The sequence below is a fragment of the Bubalus kerabau genome, chromosome 11, assembly GCF_029407905.1.
Source record: "Bubalus kerabau isolate K-KA32 ecotype Philippines breed swamp buffalo chromosome 11, PCC_UOA_SB_1v2, whole genome shotgun sequence".
Taxonomy (NCBI): Eukaryota; Metazoa; Chordata; class Mammalia; order Artiodactyla; family Bovidae; genus Bubalus; species Bubalus kerabau.
In genome coordinates, this window is record NC_073634.1 from 21,575,811 (window position 1) to 21,598,513 (window position 22,703).

Sequence of the window (22,703 nt, forward strand, 5' to 3'; positions counted from 1 at the left end):
ATGGGAGAACTATCTCGAATCTTATGTACAGAAAGAGAAATGTCTTCATGAAGCCAATTCTTTCTGCCCCATGACAACAGTTCGGGTCATGGCCTCTCTCCTCTGCTGAGGAGGAGAGAAACAGAACTCTCAGAGTTCTGACGTATCAGAACTCTGGATACGTCAGAGTATTAAGTCAGAGTAGCCAACGACAGACAAGCATCAAGGCTTTCCTGTCATCTTCAGCATCTGGGCCTCACAGCAGAGGTGAGTGGGAAAAAAATCAAAGTAGAGTATTTAAAGGGGCAAAGAACCAAAGCATGGTTCTACCCTTCAAGCTAGAGAGACTCCAATCACTAGTCCCCAGCTACTCTTTCTGATTCTGATGCAACTCAACCAAATTGGGCTACTTCAGGTGAGTCCTTTCTGTAACTAGAATTGACAGAATATTCATTCTGGGCTACACGAGACCTGCATAATCCAGATTCTTTCCCATATTTCTACACTCCCGTTGTGACCTTCTTTTAGTGCTGGACTTCACCTTGCTTCCTCTTGCCGTGGGGCATTTGTACATGTTGGCTCCTGACACATTATTTCCTCCAATTTTCACATAGTTCATTCCTTCTTCAGATCTCAGCTTAGGTGACACAGCCACAGAGAAGCCTGTCCTTAACTTTGTGACTGAGCCTAATGCCTAATGACAGGCCCTCAGGCTATGATAACTCTCACCTCCTCGACATTTGTCACAGGCTAACTGTGCATTGGCCTCTTTGACTCTTTGCTCAATGCAAGACTCCCCCACTAGCCTCTTTCTGAGCCACAAGGAGAGAACTAGGACAAGTTTTGACTTTTTGTTGACTTGCCATTATCTTGCCAGCACTGAGCCTTGAACATAGTATGTTTCAATAAAAACTCGTTCAGTAAAGAGCTGACTAAAACATATCTGTCTAAAATAATTGAGGGGAAAATGAGCCCTGGCCTGAGAGTCAGGACACTCTGTGAACCAGCTTTGCACTCAGTTTCAGCATGACATAGAGTTGGCCATTCCGATGCCTTGTGAGTCTTCGTACCCCTGACTCGCTGAGAGTATCGTCAGTGCTACTGGTTGCTTGTTACTGACTGTGCTTTTTCACTTTGCCTCTTCAAGGAAGCAATAATGGGAAGACCTTTGAAATCCTGCTTCATTTCCTCAGAGCTCCAAAATTCTCAACAAAAAATTCTCAAAAGGAGTACAGGCTGCATGTAAACCAGAGAGTCCATTGGGGTCTGAAGTTAAAAGGTCATATTGTGTGGAATGGTCCTCATAGTCATCTGGGAACAATAACTGAAACATATAAATTACAGAACTGAGATGGCTGGCTGCTGTATCCATGGAAACAGATGTTGGCTTGGCCAAAGTGCTTTATAATGATTATGATTAATCATCCTTGAAATCACTGTTATTTATTGGTGTATAACTGATGGAACCATGTTGGAAGGGCTATATCATACAGTTTTACAAATTTCCTGTTGCCAGAGTTAGCACTCTGGTCATAAAATAGTAAAAATGTTCTTGAAAATATTCTTATTAAACATCAGAACAGGAAAATATAATGGCCATAGCTCTGAATAATAGTCAATAAAAACATTGTGCCAACTCAAGTCACTAATGTTCAAATTATGCTTTCTTCCATGCTTCATATAAACTTAGTGTTAAAAAGCACTTCAATAAGTGACAACATTTCTTTTGTATGTTTTTCCTAAACACTGTTCACAACTCTGCTTTATCTGTTTAAGTCAGAACTATTTGTTGTTGTTGTTCAGTCACTCAGTCATGTCTGACTCTTTGCGATCCCAAGGACTGCAGCATACAAGGCTTGCCTGTCCATCAGCAAATCCCGGAGCTTGCTCAAACTCATGTCCATTGAGTTGGTGATGCCATCCAACCATCTCGTCCTCTGACATCCCCTTCTCCTTCTGCATTCAATCTTTTCCAGCATTAGGGTCTTTTCTAATTAGTCAGATCTTCACATCAGGTGGTGAAAGTGTTGAAGCTTCAACTTCAACATCAGTTTCTACAATGAATATTCAGGATTGATTTCCTTTAGGATTGACTGGTTTGATCTCCTTGCAGTCCAAGGGACTCTCAAGAGTCTTCTCCAACACCACAGTTCAAATGCATCAGTTCTTTGGCACTCAGCCTTCTTCTCACAAAAATCTGGAAAAAGTTATGGTTCATTTATTGTTGCCCTTCCTTTAGCCAATCTTCCTTGTCACTAATATTTTTCCACCTTTATTTTCTGTTCAGATAAACTGAAGTTTGTACCTCCACCACTTAAGTGTGATTTATTTTAATCTTATCACTTGCATGATTGAAGCATGACCAGAGTATGGAAACAGTCTTCATGTAAACTCTTTTTCAGCTGGAGATAGGGGGCACTTTACGGAGACAGGGAGCATCTGGTTCTTTCAGAGCCATCTTAGCTTCCTTCTATCCTCCCATCACTGCCTATCCCCACCCTGATCTATAAGTCAACAGGCACCTAACAAAACATGCACAACATTACTCTCCCTCACATGAGACAGAGAAATACCAAGCGATGTGGCAATAGCCCACCGTGGGCTTGGGTGTATTCCTAGTGCATGTTTTCCCAGAACAGATCCAACTCCTCAGATACATATGGCATTGTTTTCAGTGGAAACAGAAACAGAGGGCTGAGAGAGAGGCCAGAGCCTCAGGTGCTGTTGATACAAGTCTTTCCTAAGCACATCCACAAAGCTACTACCGTATATCTAGTGCCACAAATAAACAGCAACCCCTGGGCCCTGGGCTATGTTCTCTGAACAGCACCGGGATTGTTCTGCACAATGCTCTGATTGTCTGTGGGGCAGGGCAGCTGGAGAGCAATGGAGCGGGTGCTGAAAGTCTGCTCCAGCAGCCACGCTAGGAGATGTTCCGAGCACCAGGTGTGTTAGCCACTGTCGATGCGCAGAAAGGCCCTGAGATGTGAGTCACAGTCACCTCAAACTTCCTGTCCTACTCTATCCTATAGACCTAGAAAATGACCTAGAATGCTTTGTACACCTGCAAAGGACAAGGCAAATGTGGTACACAGGAAATTAATGAACAAACAATGCAAAAAATATTTGAAAGGAAGCATATTTATACCTATTCTCCAGCAATTTTGGCTGGAGAGTCTTTATATAATACATCACAGAAGGGCAGACATGAGGCTCATATACTGTTTAAATGGGCACAAAAGCAGGGCTGCCCCAGAGGCTTGTGGAACTTCTGTATCTTCAATCCAGAGAACCGAGAGCTACATCAGAAGTTTCCAACTCTCTGCACATTCCAGAATGGAGAATTAGCATTCTTTATTTTTAAATTGCCTCTGGAAGACTCCATGATCTTATTTTAAAACATATTCCATAGATTATTATAAAATGTAATAAAGAGAAGCAACTATTTGTTATGATCTATCCCAGTGTTCTTTACCTGGGGATTATTTTGCTCACTGGGACACTTGTTGCAATGTCTAGAGACATGTTTTATTGTCACAACTGGTGAGGCAGGCAGGAGTTACTGATGTTTAGTGGGTAGAGGTCAGGGACACTACTAAACCCCTCTACAAGGCACAGGATGCTGCCACATAACAAAAAACTAGCCAGCCCAAAATGTCAATAGCGCCAAGTTTGAAAAACCCTTATCTAGACAAATAGCCAGTATGACTAAATTATTCCTCTCTGAAAGATTCATCATTTGAATAACTGGACTAATCATTAAAGACGTCTCTGTATAGAATGCCTTGGTTTCAGACCATTGCATTAATTTCATCGAAGGATAATACTAGTAAGTATTCAAGTAAAATTAACAATTTCAAACTGCCTACCATGCAGGCACACTCTGCCTTTACAAGGGATACTATTTGAGAGGTGAGTAGTTGCAGGCCTGTAAAACACTAAATAGGTGTTGTAGAGAAGGAAGTAATCCATTCGACTTGGGCATCAGGGAAAATTTAATATAAAATGACTTTGAACTCTCAAGCAAATTGTGCCTTACTTTCTAATGCTATAATTTGGCCATAGTTTTGAACTCTTGATTTGAATTATACCAGGCACTCTTCTAAATACATTCATTATTTCATCACATTCTCAAAAAAATCCTATGAAGTAGGAACTACTATTCTCATCTAACAGATGAGATAGCATTCTAGTAGGGACTTGACCATCTCCAGAGTGAGTGTGCATCGCTGCAGAGCCATGTAATCTCTTATGAATGGGGCTAAGTGATCTGAACCAGAGATATCACCTCCCAATCACTGTCCCCTGACCTCTGCAGGGAGGGGTTCCTGGTCTTTAAGGTCCTCACAGCACCAGCATTCATTATTCTATCACCAACAGGACAATTATTTCACAAAACAATCATTCTGGGGTAGGCTCCAAACTGTGGAGGGAAAACAGGCCTTCAAGTAATCACAGAATGGTAACATTTGAATAGCTATCAGTATATTAACTCTAAAAGGAATTTTACCTTAGTCTATATTCCCCAAATGGGTTAAAAGTTAAGTCCCTGTCATTGCCTCCCCAAGTTCAAATCAATTTTATCCTGATTGAGGCTCAAATTCACTGCTCTGTGACAACCTAGAGGGGTAGGATGGGGTCAGAGGTGGGAGGGATGTTCAAGAGGGAGGGGATGTGCTGGCCAATGGCTGATTCATGTTGATGTATAGCAGGAACCAAGACAATACTGTAAAGCAATTATCCTTCAATTATAAGTAAATATATTTTTTTAAATCACCTATTAAAAATAATTTCATCCTGACTGTACAAATATAGTCTAAATGTTGCATTTCATTTATTCACTCATTCAACAAATATGTACTGATCATCTATCACATTCTGGTAAATGGGTTGAATACCTGGGATATAGCAGTAATCAACTACACAAAAATTCCTTAACCTCATGGAACTAATCAATGAAAATGAAACTTTGATATTAGAAGATTCCTAGGTAAAGAAAGTGGCCATAATGTTTCTTGTCTGTATTTAAATTATTGCCATCTTTATTCAACTGAATTTCCAATTTACACTTAATCTTACCATAAAATGTTTAGTGTTTTCCCATGTTGTTTCTCAAATAGATGTAGGCAGGATCTCTGGAAGGGATAATTAATGAAAAATGTCATCACCTAACTGTTTCTGAAATATTTAAATAACAAAGGAAGATGTATTAAGCTAAAAGATACCAATACAATTTTCTTATCTCAATGTGCTTTATTTTCTGAGTGCTTCTAGGTTTCTTTCCAGTGTATAGCAACTGAAATATTTCCACAAATTTATTTCTGAAATAAAATATATCAGGCTGAGAGATTTTAAGAGCAATTTCATTTTTATATCATTCATCTCTTGTCCATATTCTAGTTTAGAGAGCTCAGTTGAGCAGCTTTGCTACATCATTTTTACTGTAATAACGAAGATTTTTATCAGATCCCTTGACAAAACCATTCACTTTACCTTTCTTTGTCTGTTCATGTTGCTCCCTACATCTGAAAATCCTCATTTTGTCTCCACTAACTAATCTGCAACCATCCTTCATAAACTTATTTGAGATTATCTTGCTTATGTATATGTGCTTATTTTCATATTTTTCTCTATTCTTGAAAAGATTTGAAACAGCTTATAAAATGACACATAGGAGATGTAATAGCAACAGTTAAAAGTAAGGCAAGAGAAGAAAGTAAAACCAGAGAGGAGATGAAACACAGCAAGGAATGAGTTTAAAAATGCATATCACCACAACTTGCACATGTGCAATAGGTGAACATAAATCTAGCCCTAAATTTTCTGGCAGCCAACATGAAAAGAGAAACCTCATCAGTCACTCAATTCAGTGTCCATGCCAAATTTCCCAACAAAGTTTAATTGTTCTTGGTGCTCAGAACAGTCAGAAACTTTCCCTGGGATCTTCAAAATAGGTGGTGTAATTAGCAATCATTATAACTTTGTTACCATTCATACAACAAGATACACAGGACTGCTTATTAAAATGAATCTTGATGCAGCCCAGTGGTACATGCACAGACACAATACAGAGAAAAGGTGTCCTTCTGAGAGGTAGAAAGAGAAGTCAGGGATGACTGACCCAACAAAAGAGTATTCCAGACTCACTGATCAGTTTTGACTCAGGAATTTAATTTAGAGTTTCAGGAGGTGGATGAACTTGGCAGTCCTCTCTAAACATTGTTCCTCCTAGCTTTTGATTAATGTTGTGTGGTGACAGCAAACGCATCGAGAGAAGCATTCTGTGTGCCATTGAGTCATCCTCGTATCCAAGCAGAGCCCAGAGCTGGGGCTAGAGTTCGTATCCTTTCCAGAAGGTGGGGACTCTGCAGACTTGCCATCAAGACAAATGTCTGATGCACAGCCAGGCCACCTGCCCCCCAAAAAGGAGAGCAGAGGAAGCACTAGCAAGGCAGGCCAGGATGATTCCCAGAAAATTCTTCTGAACCCATTGTAGAGCCAGATGAACAGGCGGATGAGGTCCCAGTTCTCTTCCATTTAGCATGGACAAAATAGCATTAGTCTGAATTAGCTGAAGATAACCAGACTCCCATTTCAGGCAAAATAAAACATCCAAAAAGCCCTGAAAGCATTTTTAGCTTTAAGCAGACTACTTCTGTGTGTTCCATGACAAACCATTATGAAATGCACATCCAGGAAATAGCAACAAGTTGTAGGGGATTATTATTTATTTATAAGTCCGCTAAAAGATAAGACTATCCAGCAAAGACAATAACTTGTTTGGAAAGAGAAAAAAGAAGAAAAGGCCAAGTGGCCTTTCTTTTGGACAATAATTGGCCAGCGGGGTCAGAGGCTTGTTCAGGCCACGCCTTATTTGAAATAATAGAGCTTTAATATTTATGTAAGAGTGTTTGCTTGTTTTCTCTATAGCCAAGAGAGAGAGGGGTTGAAGTCAGCCTAACCGGATCATTACAAGCCAAGTTTTAAAGAAGGAAAAACTAAATGCAATCCTTTATAATCCCTAAAGCTATCGTCTGCCATGTTGAAAGACTGTCCGTATTGGCTTTGATCTGAGCAGAACCATAATAGAGGAAGTTTTATAAAATTGCTCTTGTACTCAGAGCAGTCAGAAACTTTCCCTGAGATCTTCAAAATAGGTGGTGTAATTAGCAATCATTATAACTTTGTTACCATTCATACAACAAGATACACAGGACTGCTTATTAAAATGAGTCTTGACACAGGCTAGTGGTACATGCACAGACACAATACAGAGAGGCTCTGTCTACACTGAGCTATTCAAACAGCCAAATCTTATATACAAGGATAAAGATCAAGGGATTTTCAATAAGTGCACCAACAATTCAATATCTATTTATCTAGGAGAGACTGAAGAGGTTAGCGGTGGTCTTTAAAGGAATAAACTTTGCTTAATGTTTACTGTTCCACATATAAAGCATTAGTCTATGAAAACTAAACTCTTAATTTGATAATAAAATACCTGGCATACAGTTTAGGGCTATTGTCCAATAAAGAATAGCTATAACTTATTAAGCAGTGACAGATTTTATTTTCTTGGGCTCCAAAAATCACTGTAGATGGTGACAGCAGCCATGAAATTAAAAGATGCTTGCTCCTGGGGGAAAAAGCTATGACAAACCTAGAAAGCATATTAAAAAGCAGAGACATCACATTGCCAGCAAATGGTTTTTCCAGTAGTCACATACGGATGTGAGAGTTGGACCATAAAGAAGGCTGAATGCTGAAGAATTGGTGCTTTCGAATTGTTGTGCTAGAGAAGACCTTGAGAGTCTCTTGAATTGCAAGATCAAACCAGGCAGTCCTAAAGGAAATCAGCCCTGAATATTCATTTGAAGGATTGTTGCTGAAGCAGAAGCTCTAATACTTTGGCCACCTGATGTGAAGAGCCAACTCAATGGAAAATCCCCTGATGCTGGGAAAAATCGAAGGCAAAAGGAGAAGGAGATGGCAGAGGATGAAAAGGTTATATACCATCACTGACTCAACGGACATGAATTTGAGCAAACTCTGGGAGATAGTGGAGGACAGAGGAGCCTTGTGTGCTCCAGTCCACGGGGGTGCAGAGAATCAGATACAACTTAATGACTGAACAATAACAAAACATAATTTAGGACAGGAAATACAATCCTCTTAGAGTACAAAATAAACTATACTATTCATCCAATCAAGTGAGGCTGTACCTATAGCATAAATAATGATGGAAAAGTTGAGAAGAAAGGTCCTTGAATATCTTTGGAGGAAAAAAATTACTTCCCTAGAATCTAACTATACATTATTTAGTACAGTAGCCTAACACAGATTCTGATGTGAACTGTTTTTAAAGTAGTGATAAAATTTGAAATAAGTTTTCAACTGTATGAAGTTCTAATCTGTCACATGAGATTTTTAGGACATGTGATAGCTCATTAATCTCCCTGTGGAGGTTTTAAGTTGTTCTACTCTCTATATGCAGAAAGTGGATCCCCTCTTGAGAGTTTAAATAGTTCTCAACTAATAGGATGCCACATCAAATATCTGAAAACCACTTTCAACCTGTTCCCTAGACCTGCCATAACAAAGTAAATTCGTTACCTCAGCAATGTCCCCATCTACAAATAAGGTCATATTCTGAGATACTGGGGGTTACAACTTCAACACGTCTTTTCAAGGGAACACAATTCAACCCACTATACAGTCCTAACTTATTCTAACTTATACAGTCCTGAACTTATTCTACAGAATTGAAGGCTCTTTAGAACTGGCAGCTTTAAGCAGTAATGAGGATACCTTGCCCATCCAACTGTAAGTGACCTTGTACCTAAAGAAGTGACATCCTCATCATGAGAAAGGGACAGCTCTTTTATTGTTTGAGGAGCCACAACATAAGCCATGGAGTGTGTCTTTCTGTTGTTCTCCACTGATGAGAGGCTGTACAGGTTGGTGGTTGATTGCACAGAGCCCGGGGCCCCACTGCCTGGGTTCAAACTCCAGCACCACCACCTCTAGCTGTGGGACCTTAGATGTCTTTTACTGTCTCTGGTCTGCAGTTAACTAGCCTGTAAATGGAGATAATAATAGAACTTCCTCATGGAGATGTTTTGAGATTCAAATGAGCCAATATGTATGAAGTACTTAGAACAGGGCCGAGCACCCAAGAAGCACTATTTTAATGTTAGATATTTTAAGTTGTTTCAAAGTTAAATATTTAAAATAAATGTATTATTTTTCAATATGAGGAATAAAATGTTCACGTCTCAATAGAAAACTATCAAGGAAGCTAGGTTTCCCACAAGAACCCCCTTTATGACCCTCATTCCATATTCTCTCTACCTAGTTGTAATTTCTTTTATTTTTAATGTCTTTCCTCCATTAATAATCATGTATCAAGAAGCCTCTCAGTCTAGTTTTGGCTCCACTTTGATCACTCTGTCATGTCGCTCGATTTCACCAACGTATCAATAATAGAAGGCAATTGCTTCTTGGATAATGTCTTCATCTCTGGACAAATGACCTCCTCCAGGTAACTATAGACAAGTTCCATGTTTTCCATTTCTTCTACATCCTATAAAACTCAGAACAATATAAAGAACATAAGCAGGTGCTGGATAAACCCCAAATGGTTGAAAGGTAAATACAAAGTAAACCAAGACACTAAGAAGAGGATCCTTTATTGCAGATGAGTTTGCATATCTAAGGATCATTGCTGTGAACCCTTTTTGTTCACAAATGCTCAGAAAACTCCAGCAGAGGCATAGAGTACAAAACCTAAGAAGAGATTACAGCTGGGAAGAATTGGCTTCAGGCCTAACATTGCTTTATCATGGTTCTGGCAGGTAATCAATAGGAAATTCTGTTGCATAGACATAAATCATAATTGAGTTTTCATCAGTCTTGTGCCAAGTCTGTGCCTGTATGAAATCCAGGATCTCAGTGCCAAGGTGCCTTATCAGTCCATATGCAAATATGCCTTTTGATGAAATCAAAGAATAGCAGAATTCAGAGGAGACTGCACCTCGTGCTGCCAAAGTTAGGTAGACATTTAACTCTTCATATTGGCCAGTGACTAAAAACTGCCTGCGAAGGGGGAGGCATTTCTCATGCAATGCTGCTCTTTAAATGCTCAAGGGTATGCAGAAATGGGGGGAAAAAATCAACTCACAATGTTTATTCCCCCTCAGACAGTATTCAAAAAAATCTCTTACCAAAATCCCTAAAAACTTTATCAAAATTTATTAAAAGACCATTAACTAATACTAAAAATAAGTTTTATATACAGTTTTCTCAAGGCAAAATGGAAAAAAAAATAGTATTAGCAACTATCTCCTCTAAATGTCAAAAAGAAGACAAAATTTCCAGACTTTCATCCCTCTCTCAAAGATAACACATCTAAAACTCAAGATGGTTTAAATTGAAAAGCTTTAAATCTACGTTCATTTATTTTGAGAGTTGATGGCTAGATTAAATCAAGCTTATAGATTTATAACAATCTGAACTTTTAAAATTCTTTTGAACACCTTCAAGCATACCCTTTTTTTGTTTAGATCAACCACCAGAACTTTTTTTTAAGACACTAAGGACTAACTATCCGAGATAATATTTTACCTAGATATTTGCTCAACAATTCAAACTGCTTCCCATTGCTTACAACAAACACACAGAGAAAGAGATTTTCTAGACCAGCACTTCAGTACAGTAGCCACTATCCATATGTAGCTATATAAATTTAAATCATTCAAACATAATTAAAATTAAAAATTCAGTTCTGCGCTCATACTGGCTACATTTCAAGAGCTGAATACCACACGTGCCTAGCAGCTACAGTATCCTATGACATAAGTATAGAACATTTCTATCATCACAGAAAGTTCTGTTGGACAGTGCTGCAAGTCTGTACCATGCTTCTTACATCCATAAAGATCTACGCTTTGTATCATGACAGAGGGAAAGGCCCCTTTTCTCTCTGCATTCTGCAGAGAATCCAGATCTCACTACAGCCACATCTGTTACGAAGAGTGTCCAAAGAAAGGGCCACTATTTCCCACCCTGAGCCCACATGCATATGGGAAGAAATAAGAGGCCTCTCCTCCCAGCATGGGAGAGGAAAAGCCTATCAAATTTGCTCTGGGGAAATACAGATGCAGGATGTCAGCAAGATGGCAGAGTAGGAGATTCAAGCCCTCATACTCCCAAAGAAACATCAATTTTAGTAACTGTTCATGGACAGGAATACCCCTGTGGGAACCTGGAAGTCCAGTGGAGAATTTAGAGCACTTCCTTTGAGGATAAAATAAACAAACAAACAAGGATAGAGGCACTGAAGAACAGAAGAGTTTCACTTTCCCTGTGTCAACCATCCTCCACAGCTGCACAGCTCAATGCCATCTCAACCCATGATTTTACCCACAAGGAAAAGTAAGAGCAGAATAAGCACCCATCTTCCCCAGCCTAGTGGGACATAGGTCCCAAAGCCCACTTCTGCCTTACCCTATCCAGAGCATCGAGGGGATCTGCCTAGCCGAATGGTCTTGGGGGGAGTAGGAGCAGGGCAAAAGGGCCGGGGTCACAGAAACCACTGTGCAGATCTCAAAAACTGACCACAGACCCTAGAGGCTGGCCCCCAAACCCCATCAGATATCTCACTGGCAGCCACCCCCCAAACTGGATGGCATGTGGCCCAGCACGGTACTTGTATCCTCCCAAGACGGTGCACGTGAGCCTCCACAGACCATGTATGGGAGCCTCTGCATAGGGCATTACAAATCCTTGCAGATAGCACACAGATATCCCAGGCTGGCTTGACGTTACAGGACTGGGAGAAAGTGTACAACCCTGAATACTCTTCAGAGCACAGACCTGGGGAAAATAACAAAACCAACCCACAGCATGAGAAAAAAATATTTGTTAAATCATATGCAGTGTGTGTGCTGGAGAAGACTCTTGAGATCAAAGAGATCAAACCAGTCAATCCTAAAGGAAATCAAACCTGAATATTCACTGGAAGGACTGATGATGAGGCTGAAAATCCACTACCTTGGCCATCTGATGAGAGGAGTCAACTCATTGGAGAAAATCCTGATGCTAGGAAAGATTGAGGACAAAAGAAGAGGGCAACAGAGAATGAGATGGTTGGATGGCATCACCAAATCAATGGCCATAAGTTGGAGCAAACTCTGAGAGATAGTGAAGGACAGGGAAGCCTGGTGTGCTGTGGTCCATGAGATTGCAGAGTCTGACACAACTTAGTGACTGAACAACAATACAGTATATGACAAGGGATATATTCAGCACCTATAAAGAATTCTTAGAGCTCAACAGTAAAGCGACTTATAACCTGAATGAAAATGGAGAGAATATTTGAAGTCATTGCTCAAAAAAAAAAGTAACCAATAGCAAGTGAAAACATGCTCAACATGGTTACGCATAGTGATATTCACTTGAAAAACAACGAGAAACCACTGAGCACTCACTGAGATGGCTATCATAAAAAGACAGAGCATCAGAAGTGTTGACAAGGTTTCCCCATGAAGCAGGGTGTGTTGACCCATGGCAGAGCACACTTGCTTCTGAGTGAGAGGCATTCCTGGTACAGACCAAGGAGAAAGTGCAAATGTGTATGAGGTTGCATTATAAATGCCCACCTGAGTGTTCTCAACTTTGTCAGCATAAAAAAGGGAAGAAGGGTATTTCTGGACTCTCTGATGCTTTCGTGCCTTATCACCTGGGGCCCCAAAGAGCTACAGAATCCACAAACTTTCTAATCTCTCTAAAGAGGATGATGTCCACCAGTGTGTTGTGAGAAAGCCCCTAAACAAAGAAGAAACTTAAAACCAAAGACCCAACATTCACCATCTTGTTACACCATGTTATGCAACATAAACATTGGTGTATCGCTCTGAAGAAACAGCACATTAAGCAAAATAAGAGAGAGGCTGCAGAACATGCTAAACTTTTGGCCAAGAGAATGAAGGTGGCCAAAGAGAAAGACGGGGAACAGATTGCCAAGAGATGGAGAATGTCTTCTCTGAGAACTTCTGAGTACAGTCAAAAATTAGATGTTGTAAGAGTAATAAATTGTTGTTTCTTCACTAAGTTGTGTCTGACTCTTTGCAACTCCATGGACTGTAGCCCGCCAGGCTCCTCTGTCCATGGCATTTTCCAGGCAAGAAGATTGGAGTGAGTTGCCATGCCCTCCCCCTGGGGATCTTCCCAACCCAGGGATTGAACATGGGTCTCCTGCACTGGCACGTAGATTCTTTACCACTGAGCCACCCATAACAAATAAATAAAAAGGGAAGCCCATAAAAAATAAATAAAATCAGATAAAAACCAAAAACAGAGTGTATAATGAAAAAATATCTCTAGATCATTTTCTGCTTCTTCAATTTACAGTGTAATATGGGGTGATTAATAAACTTGCTAATTCATGGAACACAGGAGTTATTAAATTAATGTCACATTAAAAAACCAGATAAGAGGTAGCATACTTATTAACATGGAAAGCCATTTCACTGTTACATAAATAACTATTTTATAAACACTTACAAATATGTTTTCCATGCAATGAAAAAAAGTGAAAGTATTAGTCACTCAGTCATGTCCAACTCTTTATGACCCCATTTACTATAGCCCCCCAGGCTCCTCTGTCCATGGAATTCTCCAGGCAAGAATACTGGAGTGGGTAGTGATTCCTTTCTCCAGAGGATCTTCCTGACCCAGAGGTTGAATCCAGGTCTCTTACATTTCTGGCAGATTCTTTACCATCTGAGCCTGTAATGCAGGAGACCAGGTTTGATCTCCTGGCAGGCTACAGTCCATGGGGTTGTGACATGACTGAGCAACTAACACTTTTCATGTAATATCACCAAAGAAATCCTGTCTCACAGAGAAAAATCAGAATGTTTAAAATTACCAAAAGCTTTGAAGTCCAGTGCCAGGAATAGCATAAGTGTCCTATTAATATTTATAGACTGATGGGGGGGAATATTTATGTATAAATAAGAATATTGACTATAGGAATACACAGATGATTTTTTCACACAGTATTTCAGTACCATGTTCAGTTTGGAGCCTGAAACTTAAGTGAATAGAGAACTTGGAATAGTTCCAGAGAAAAGCAATGAAAATGATTAAAGACTTGGAAAATGGGGCCTATAAATCATGAGTACAGGAACTGGGGCTTATTTAACCTGAAAGAAAAAGCTACATGACTGCACCAGATTCTTATATCTGAAAGTGAAAGATGGGTGAGATTTCCCATCACCCGTCCATACAGCGCTGCAAGCAGAAATCCAGAAGTGGCAAAGATATTTTCCAAGTATTGGTATTATTTCTGTGAACCTCTCTCTCTTTTCTTGTGGTTTTTAAAACAACCAACAGCAGCCCTGGGACAAGCTGGGTGTGCATTGATTAAACCCACAAATGTGTATCTAGTGCCACCGTGGGCCAGGTGCCTTGCTGGGCATTATGGAGAGACAAGAGTGGGGTAATGTGTGACTCCTAACCTCAGGAGTGTGGAGGGTTAGTCCAGGAGACAACCATGTAAAGACGGTTGCTGGATGTCAGGGAATCTCCTCTGCAGATGATACACAGTGTCTCTAAGAAAGGCACAGGAAAGTTCACTTGGGAGGCTGGGGTAAAAAAAAAAAAAAAAAGAGTTTATTTACCAGGGTCTTAATGCTGCAAATGAGTTTGTTGAGCAGAAGTAGGCAGGAGAGCACTTAGGACATTCTGTGTGAACAGACATCAAGCACAGAAAAATCCAGGCATGTGAGACGGACACGTGAGAGCTTGAACCAGTCAGGAGGGCCGGAGCAGATAAGGGAAATGTTATCACATCCAATTTGCAGATGAAGAAACTGAGGTTCAGTTTCTTTCGATTTGGGCAAGGTTATCAGCAATCAAGATCAGAGTTGGGACTTGAACTCACAAGTCCTGATCTCCAGTTGTTACTCCTTTAGCAATTCTAAGGTGCCATGGTGTGTCAGATAAATATTTCTTTCCATCAGAGCTGAAATTGTTATCAACAAAAAATTCATCTTGCTGAGTAATTTGAGGGGGAGATGATGTCATCATGGTCATATGGTGCAAAGTCACTGGATTCTGTGTACACACACACACACACACACACACGAGTTATTTATAAATACAGTTTAATTTAGCCAAAATGTCATTTACTAATGAATAATGCATCTCTGCTTTATTTGTTCAGTTATACCCTACATAGTAAAGATGAGAGATGTGAACTAGAATTAAATTATTTTCAATTTTTTATTTTAAATTGAAACAAAATGTACCATGTACCCAAGCTGCAGGAAGAGAGCTTTCTATTATCACTCCTGCTGCAGCCTCACATCTTTTCTTTTCCTCATGTTTTTAATGAAAATCTTCAGCCAATCTAACAATAATCAAAAAATGATTCTGGATCAACATACACAAAATGTGGGGAAAGTAGCAGCTTGCTGGAGTCCAGGCAAATCATAAAATAAAACAGAAGTCATTGGCGAGTTAGCGATTTAGTTTATTTGATTTGTTTTCTCTATAATTGGAAACTAGCAAAATTACTTCTGAAGTTTTGGATATTAAGAATCTAGAATTCCTGAATCTGAATGTTTCCGTCTCCATAATTGACTGATAATGAAGGAAAAGTGCATTTCCAATTCTCTTTAGTCTTTGTGTACAGACACAAGGACCTAACTGCAGATAAAAGGCTGCAGAAGAAGACCTGATAGTCCAAAAAACATTATAAGACTCAAACATACAAAACATCATTACTTCATTCATTCTAATGTTTCTTTTTTTCACATAACCCCAAAATATAATGACTATTGTATTCATTTTCTATGTGCAAGACAGAAATCCATCTAAAACATATCCCTCTTCTAAAAATCCGCTGTTTCTTAGAAGGTTCCTAGATAAACTCCCAATTAAATAAGTTGCCCTAGAAAACCTCATACCAATATTCCTATGTGATCACAGTTTCAGAATGACATTTTTTCCTGCCCCATGCCTGGAAACACCTTAAAATTCAATATCGGAGGATGAACTTTCCTGGTTCAATTTCCCAAGTGTCCTAATCATAATTATATCCAGTGTGTTGGTAATTACTCCCAGGAAGTGCTCAAGGACACGAAAGCTCGCCTCTCTATCTTGGTCTTCTAGTCCCCTTCTCCTAGCATGGAAATGCTGTATTAAGTGAGGAAGACGGAACTGTGCTGGGTGGTCACAACGACTGTGATTACCTCTATGCACTTGCCTTACAAAGGCACCAAAAGTCACTGAGAAGCAGGGCAATTTCTTAGCCATTAGTTTGTGAGAATCCTGGCTGCCCTAATATGGTTTAAAACATGAACATCATGACCTCAATGTTCTCAGAAGGTGTTAGTCTCCCTGCCTCTCTTTCAGGGAAGTCCTGAGTTATTTTGCTTAGAAAGAGTGGATGCATTTTAAAGCAAATAGTCCTGAGTATAGCTTGAGTACATGTCTGAACTCTCGGCTTCAGGTCGAGCTAACCTACAAAAATGAGAAATATAAGCTTGGCCTATTAGTGAGCCCTGATCGGCTCTGACACCACTGAGGAGAGTGACTTCAGAAACTGGCACTAGCTAGTACGCATGCACTGGCTGGGAGTCCACACGAGCTGGTCGCCCAGAGTGATGGTTGGAGGCAGAAGCCCCTCTCACCTAAACCTGCAGGTGCAAAAGCCAGAGGAGTCATCTAAGTTCCTGTCCTAAATAATATGACTCGCGTTAAAACTAGAGAGATGCATTGGCATAGGTCTTTATATTGATGTAAAGAGACCCAGAGGTAGGAAGCAGAGCCTGAATTGAAGGTAAGTAGGAGGGTGTTTGAGGAAACTGCATAATGCATTGGGTGGATGGTGGGATTTATTTTAAAGTCCATAGATGGAGCTGACCTCCCTACAGGAGAACCCCTCCCCTAGCCAGGCTGGGTCTGCGTTTGCCCAGGCTACTGCTGCTGCTGCTGCTAACCCACTTCAGTCGTGTCTGACTCTGTGCAACCCCAGAGATGGCAGCCCACCAGGCTCCCCTGTCCCTGGGATTCTCCAGGCAAGAACACTGGAGTGGGTTGCCATTTCCTTCTCCAATGCATGAAAGTGAAAAGTGAAAGTGAAGTCTCTCAGTCGTGTCCAACTCTTCGCCACCCCACGGACTCAGCCTACCAGGCTCCTCCATCCATGGGATTTTCCAGGCAAGAGTACTGGAGTGGGGTGCCATTGCCTTCTCCGTTGCCCAGGCTGGTACACTCCTAAATCAGAGGTACATTCTCAGGTATGTTCTGCAGTCTCTACCCTTTACTGCTGATGCATAAAATGAAGCCAATGGAGCTGAGGAACTCTTTCAAGCACATTTTGGCTGTCTTGGGAAAATCAGCACTAGTTATTAGGTTCTAGTGTAGTTGACAGAATTTCAGCAGAGAGCCCAGGACTGATATGCAGGCATGTGAGGAAGACTGATGGAGTGGATCGCCATAAGTACATCCCACTGTTCTCCTCCCAGGCAGGTGGTATCCACGGGTCAGAAGAAAGAGATTACAGGGTGAGCTGAAATTCTACCAACTATTAGAATAATAGTGGTACCAGGAGATGCAGAAAGAACTGGACATGGTATTTCAGGTGGAGGAAAGCAGTGGAATTTTATTTGTTATATATCCACATTGGCTGCTGTGTGGATCAGTTGTGTAGTCTTTAAAAGATCCAGTTAAGAGTGTTCTTCTTTCAGAACAGACTGATATGCTCGCTCTGCTGCTGCTGCAGCTAAGTCACTTCAGTCATGTCCAACTCTGTGCGACCCCATAGACGGCAGCCCACCAGGCTGCCCCGTCCCTGGGATTCTCCAGGCAAGAACACTGGAGTGGGTTGCCATTTCCTTCTCCAATGCATGAAAGTGAAAACTGAAAGTGAAGTCGCTCAGTCGTGTCCGACTCTTAGCGACCCCATGGACTGTAGCCCACCAGGCTCCTCCATCCACGGGATTTTCCAGGCAAGAGTACTGGAGTGGGGTGCCATTGCCTTCTCCATATGCTCGCTCTATTAGTCTGTAAATTTTCAAAAGGTAAATGGAACTATAGATAGACAGCATCCTCCAAACTGGGATTTAAGTGGTCGTGCTATATCAGATCCTAGCAGATTCCTTGATGAATAGGGAGGGTATCAGAGAATGGTGCCCTGGTGGGAAGGATCAGGACCAGGAGTAAGCCCTAATTTGGTTTCTCACGGAGGACGCCCATATCAGTCAGGGCAGGCTAACATCTGCAAACCCTCTTTCACTCCCTTAAGATCGCTGCCCAAATGTCACCTTATTGAAGAGTAATTTTATGGCCACCCCACACAAGATAGAAGTCCCATACTTATTTTTCTTTATTTTTCTTCTACATCATGACCGTTGTCTATAGCACTATATATTTTACTGAGTTATTTATTCTCTGTATCCTCTCACTAGCACTTAAGTTCCATGAGGCCAGGAACTTGACCTGTTTCATTCACTGTTGTACCTCGAGCACCTAAGTCAGCACCTTCGTACTGGCCATTTAATAGTTATTTGTGCCGTGACTAGTACATGGTGGGAGGGACAAATTGAGAAATTGGGACTGGTATACACATACTACAATATATAAAATAGATAATAAGAATGCACTGTAGAGCACAGGGAACTCTACTCAATACTCTGTAATAACCCATATAGGAAAAAACTCTAAAAAGAGGGGCTATATGTATATTTATAGACTTCCCAGGTGACTCAGTGGTAAAGACTCTGCCTGCCAATACAAGAGATGCAGGAGACACAGGTTCGATCCCTGGGTCAGGAAGATTCCCTGGAATAGGAAATAGCAACCCACTCCAGTATTCTTGCCCTGGAAATCCCATGGACAGAGGAGCCTAGTGGGCTACAGTCCATAGGGTTACAAAGAGTCAGACATGACTGAGTGACTGAGCACACACACACACATATCTACCAAATGTAGCAATTTAATAATGTACTTGAGGTGTCATTATTCTTTTGAGGGTTCCTGCAACCCAGCAAAACAAATTTATTTTTGAAAAAAATTTTAAATTAAAATTATTTATTTCTTATATATATAATTACACAACCAGGAAACTTAACAATATTAAAAATATAGCCTAAACTAAAAATAAAAATAGTGCATGGTAACTTCATTCATGATAACATATGCTCGGTAGCACTCCCTTTCCTATTTATCTAAGTCAATAAATTCAATCATTTGCTTCCCCTCTTCCCTATCCATAATTTGAGTTGCACTGCCCAAATGAAAAAAAGATCCGATGGTCAGCAAGTTCTATCTTAGAGCATTATATCACACTGATGTCTCTTGTATGAGGGGATGAATGCCGAATAGTTAGCAGATGAGAGGTTGAGTGCTTTTACTAAGTTGATTTAACATAAGTATGCTCTCCATATAGCTCTGGAAGATAAAGATAAAGACAGAAATTGGGCATGGCATGACACAAGGCACTTGACATGCATTATCACATTTAATCTGTACAGCCATCTTGCGAAAGAGAGAAAACTAAAGCTATTTCACCGAAGAGAACACCATGTCTCAGTGATATTAAGTTAGTATCACAGTAGAATTCAAAACAATGTCTGTCTGACTCTAAAAGCCTATGGTCGTTGTGCCACACCATTGGAGGGAGACAATGAAGTATGCTTCACACAAGTGCAACTTCCGCAGAATTTAAGCATCATTTTAATGGTCACAGTTTATAAGAAAAAAACCCTAGGTTCATTTCCAAGAATACTTATTTCATGCTGTTATGAAAATACTTGACACATAAAGTCAACTCTTGCTATTTTTAGACATATTATGCAAGATTTTGGCTCACCCAGGGCAAATCTTTGTTTAAAGCCCGTTTATTAACCAATAGCACCTACTCTGCTTCATGAATTGTCTTTCTGATATTATTGGCAGTTTGTACCCTGCCTACTTAATTACTGTGCTCTAAAATAATCAATGTCTTTTGCCTCACCAAAGCCAAAGCCAAGGCAAATTATGAGACAGAGAGATGCTTCTGGGTCCTCCCATCCCTTCCTTGTTAGAACCTCGCTAGAAGAGAACAGAGAAACAAAAGGAATATAGGCTGCAAGAATTGCTCACTTAACAGTAGGTCTGACATGTAAAGGTCAATAACCAGAATCCTAGTAGGCCATCCCAAGAGCCAATGTTCAGCTGGCTTGGATGGTGTTTCTAATTTTAGAAGTCAATGAGGTAGTAACCACTTCTGTGTGCACCATACTGAGTGTCTTCTAGATTATTATATAGTGCTCACAAAACCTTCACTAAACTTAGATATAAAGGAACTAGAATCCACCCAGGTTTATCTGACTCCAGGGCCCATGTCCTTCTCCACCAAACTATGGTACAGACCAGGAACGTTCCAGGTCAGAGAAGCCATGGGCATCTCAAACCCCAGTGCCCATCTGTGGAAGCAGGACCTTTAGCTCATGGCTAGATAGAAAAGGGTCATGGGACCAGGCCTAGCTAAGCATACCAGGGCCTGATACACATACCATTAACATGTGACATAAGTCAATGAGGCTCACTTCAGTTAAGGCACTGCTCATGGAATCTCAAAAGTTTTTGGATGGAAGCATACACAAGGACCTAACTGCAGATAAAAGGTTTCAGAAGACCTGATAGTCCAACAAAAATTATCAAGACTCTTAAACATACAAAACATCATCTACTTCATTCATTCTACTCATATTTTTTCATATAACCCCAAAATATGATGGCTATTGTATTAATTTTCTACATGCAATACAGATAACACCTTAAACATATCCCTCTTCTAAAGCTATAATTCTGAACTACAGATGAATTAATCAAGGTACTTCCTGTTATAATCAGCTTTCATCATCACCAGATTTACACCTGAACAGGGTACTTCTCTGGTTACTCTGCTTGGGTCCTCCCATTCCAGCTCTTGCCTCAAAGGTACAGGTTAAACCAAGAGGATTTCAAGGAAACCAAAGAAACACTGTGATCCAGGTAGCCCTAAGAATCAATCAAGTAGTTCCCCCATGGGACGACCCAACCCTCAGTCTAAACACTGGATAATATAGCCTAGTCAGGCCACAGGTTTTTAAAAAATATTTTATTAAGGGTCTTTACAGAGCAACATCCAAACTCCAGATCCTGCCAAGAACACCCCGTTATGGTTGAGTACTGGCTGGAGCACGGTAGGTGGCTCCAGCTTCCCACTCTTCTGTTCAGAGATGGGGGTGGAAGGGGCTTCTTAGAGCCAGTCTTACCACTTGGGTCCTCAGGCAGCATGACTTCACTTTGATGCCGAGCACATCCTGTCTGAGTAGCACATGGCACACAGCAGTATCACCATGGTATTTAACAGAGTCCTGCATTATCAGGCCATCCACAAACTTTGTGGACTTAGCCCTATGTCCTCATAATTTCCTAGTCCTGCGACCTCACAGGCTTTGACCCCACCCTTCATAATAGGCAGCACATCATAGCAGAGCCTCCTCTGCACAGCGAGTTCTTCTGGGAGGCTGTAAAGGAGAGACTCTGCCTAAGCAATGGTGCACAGAACTCTTGTGGCCACATTTTCAGTTTAGAGCTAGATACTGCCCTCAGGGAAGCCAAATCTCTTCTGAACCACAGCAGTCAATTTGCAGATCTGCTGGCCCTTCTCACCAAGAACATTCTGCATCCTGGTGGCCAGAATAATGATTTCTGTCCTGGTTGGTGTAACTCAGACCTTCCCATTCCACCGTAGTCATCTTCAGTCAGTTGCTGAATGTGAAACCCATTGGGTTCACTTTTGAGGATGCTATCAGTGACAAACCTCTCCACCTTGGAATCTGTACCACCGTCTTGCTGCCATATGTCACCATAAGGAAAGGCTTCTAACATTTCTTGAGCTCATACTATGTACCAGATACTTTTTTGAGTTTAGACTTTTGAGGTCCAAATTTGAGTAGTCAGAATAAGTAGTTTTGTTTATCTCTCCATATTTGCACTTATTTTTAACTACTCTATCTCTGAGTTGTGTTTCCTAAAACTTCACTGCAGTAGAAGTTTTCCAAGTAAAGAAAGGAAATTCAGGCCAGGAAATAAGTGGCATGAATAAATGACTGGAAATGTGAAAGGTCTCTACCTGCTTTGGGAAAAGATGAGAAGATGGGTGAAATACAAGGCGGTGGACATGGTGGGCGATGAGGACGGTCACCATCTTTATTTTACTCTGTGGGGGAAATTTCAGGAGGGAGATTATAGAGAAATAATTGGAGGTGGATAAGAACCTTGTAATATCTGGTCCTTTATAACACCTTTTATAACCTTATAACATCATACTCCTTTTGTCTCAGTCACTTCAGCACTCAGTCCATTTCATTCTCAGGAGGAATGTGCTTTGAAATCTATTTTAACTTAGCATCTGTTCCAGGGAAAGCTTGATTTCTGCAAGAAAAATCAGGATGGCTTCCCAGTTTCTCCTCAATCCAACCTTCATTCACAGGGCTTTCCTCATTCTCTTTGATGTGAATTTTCAGAATATCATTGTGTATAATCAGTATTCAAACATAGGTTCAACAAGCCCATTGAAAATCAAGTTCAAATGTTTCTATGATACTTCTTACCAAAAATAGAGTCCTCTCTTTCTGGCCATGAGAGTCACCACCATAAAGTATATGGGTTGGCCCTACAAA

At 40.6% G+C, this 22,703-nt stretch overlaps 2 pseudogenes; one reads left to right on the forward strand and one right to left on the reverse strand.

The window, feature by feature from the left end:
• The window catches only part of LOC129622705 (40S ribosomal protein S6-like), a 111,159-nt pseudogene extending 94,595 nt beyond the window's left edge, over positions 1–16,564 (forward strand).
• Positions 16,565–21,102: 4,538 nt separating this feature from the next.
• LOC129622706 (40S ribosomal protein S3-like) lies at positions 21,103–21,909 on the reverse strand (annotated as a pseudogene).
• Between the last annotated feature and the right edge of the window lie 794 nt (positions 21,910–22,703).